The following is a 2,676-nucleotide window of genomic DNA, read 5'->3' on the forward strand; positions in this document are numbered from 1 at the left end:
TTTCTGAGTTCTAGGCCAGCCTGGTCTACAAAGTGAGTTCCAGGACAGCCAGGGCTATATAGAGAAACCCTGTCTCGAAAAAAAACAAAACCAAAACAAAACAAAAAAAAAAGTGTGCACCACTATACCAGGCTCTCTAATTTCTTTTCAAGTTTTTTTTAAACAAACAAACAAACAAACAAACAAAAAACACGATTTCAGCTGGGCATGGTGGCTCATGCCTTTAATCCCAGCACTTGGGAGGCAGAGGCAGGTGAATTTCTGAGTTCGAGGCCAGCCTGGTCTACAGAGTGAGTTCTAGGACAGCCTGGGCTACGCAGAGAAACCCCGTCTTGAAAAAAACAAAACAAAACTGATTTCAATCTGATTACTCATATAAATATTAAAACATCAACATTTAAAATCATTACCTTTCTTTCTTTCTTTCTTTCTTTCTTTCTTTCTTTCTTTCTTTCTTTCTTTCTTTCTTTCTTTCTAGATTATTTCCTTTGATTTAATGTGTATTGGTGTTTCACCTGTATGTGTGGTCTGGGCACCTTGTGCATGCAGTGCCATGGAGACCAGAAGAGGGTGTCAGATCCCCTAGAACTGAAGTAACAGGTGGCTATTTGGGTGCTAATTGAACTCAGGTTCTCTGGAAGAGTACCAAGTGTTCCTAACAGCCAAACCGTCTCTTCACCCCTCATTATGTGTCTTTATTGGGACATCGTTTATTTCGTTGTTGGACATAGGACCTCTTGGAGCCCAGAATGGCACTGAATTCACTATTTAATTGAAGCTGCCCTTGAACTCCTGATTCCCCTGACTCTACCTCTCAAATGCTAAGATTACATGTCTGTGCTGCCATGTCCAGCAGTCAGCTCAATTTTGGTTTAAAATAGCAGGCTGACTTATGATGGAGATGCTATTGACTCTATAGCTCAAACTGAGTAGAGCTGACAGTTTAATAATATTAGGTCTGAAGATGGAACATCTCTCCATTACATAGGGCTTCAATAATCTGTCAATTGGTAGTTAAACATGAAGAACTCTTGTGTTTCATTTCTTAAATGTATTCCTAATTATATGGATTTGTTTTGTTTTTCACAAATAACTCACAGGCTGAGCTTGAGCTAGTTAGTAGCTTGCCATCTCAGCCTCCCTCCTAGGTGCTAGGATTACTGGTGTGAGCCACTCCACCTGGCTAATTATGTGTTTGATGCCACTGCAAATGGAATTGTTTTCAAACTTCGTTTTCTAGTTATTTATTCCTTTTATATAGGGATGACATAAAATATTATATATATATATATAATATATGTGAATATTATATATATACACATATATATATACACACACACACACACACACATATATATATATATATATATATATATATATATATATATATATATATATATATTTGACCTTGCTAAGTTTAATTATCCATCCTAATAGTCGATTAAGGGACTTTTCTCTCTGTTGTATACTGTGATAGATTTTCCATAGGTGCTGATGCATCTATGATTTGCTGTATCTTCACATTAAAGTATATATGTTGCACATGGCCACCTACCCAAAATAAACTGCAGCAGAAACAATGGTGGAGGAAAGGGACTAATTTGAGAAATGTAAGAGAGTTGCCACTTAAAGGAGACTCCTGGGAGCTGAAGAGATGGCTCAGTAGTTAAGAGAACTAACTGCTTTTCCAGAGGACTCAAGTTCGATTGCCAGTATCAGCATGTTGGCTCACAACCATATGTAACTCTAGTTCCAGTGGATCTGACACTCTCTCTAGCGCTTGAGGGCTCCAGCCATGCATGTGGTGCACAGACATGAAGGCAAAACACAAAACCACATAAAAACAAGCAAATAGATTTAAAGAAAATCCCTGAAATGGAAATAATGAGAAAGAAAACTTACAGATGAGACTAGGTTTGGGCAATTGTCCAGAAGAGTCAGAAGTCACTTGAGTTTGATCAGGTTTTGTTTCTTGAGACAGGTTTCATGTAGCCCAGGCTGGCCTTCAGCTCTGTGGTAGAGGATGACCTTGATCTCCTGATCCTCTTGCTTCTATTGCCTAACCCACCAAGTGCTGAGATCACACACATGTGCCACCACACCAGCCTCCAAAGTCTCTTGGGATGTGGCTCTTTCTTTGATGTGAAGGACTTTTGCATGTTGCAAGACATTAAACGTCCCTCTTCCTCACTTACTACTGAAGTCCAGTGGTGTCCTCAAATCATAGCGACAACCAAAAATGCTTCCAAAAGTGTGCCCCTAGGTGTCCTCTAGGGTTGAACTACATTTGAGCCCTCTTTTTGGAGTTGGTGTTGGGCTAAAACAAAGCCCTAGCTCTGCATCCTTTTGACTTTATGGTCACACGACTTTCTCTTTCTTCACTATCAAGTGAAGATGGAGGGGGATGGACATACCCAGGTCATAAGATGTGGAGAAGATTGAATAACAACGTGGTAAGTTAGCAGGGTTTCAAGCACGTGGAACCGAGAACTAGCTAATAGGTATCAAGCATTTGTTATTCAGTTGTGTAGAATAAGCACAGAATGACGTAGGCATAGAAATGTCACATAATTAATCCCAGCACTTGGGAGGCAGGCGGATTTCTGAGGTCGAGGCCAGCCCGGTCTACAAAGTGAGTTCCAGGACAGCCAGGGCTACACAGAGAAACCCAGTCTC

Source organism: Mus pahari, chromosome 10 (assembly GCF_900095145.1).
Source record: "Mus pahari chromosome 10, PAHARI_EIJ_v1.1, whole genome shotgun sequence".
NCBI lineage: Eukaryota > Metazoa > Chordata > Mammalia > Rodentia > Muridae > Mus > Mus pahari.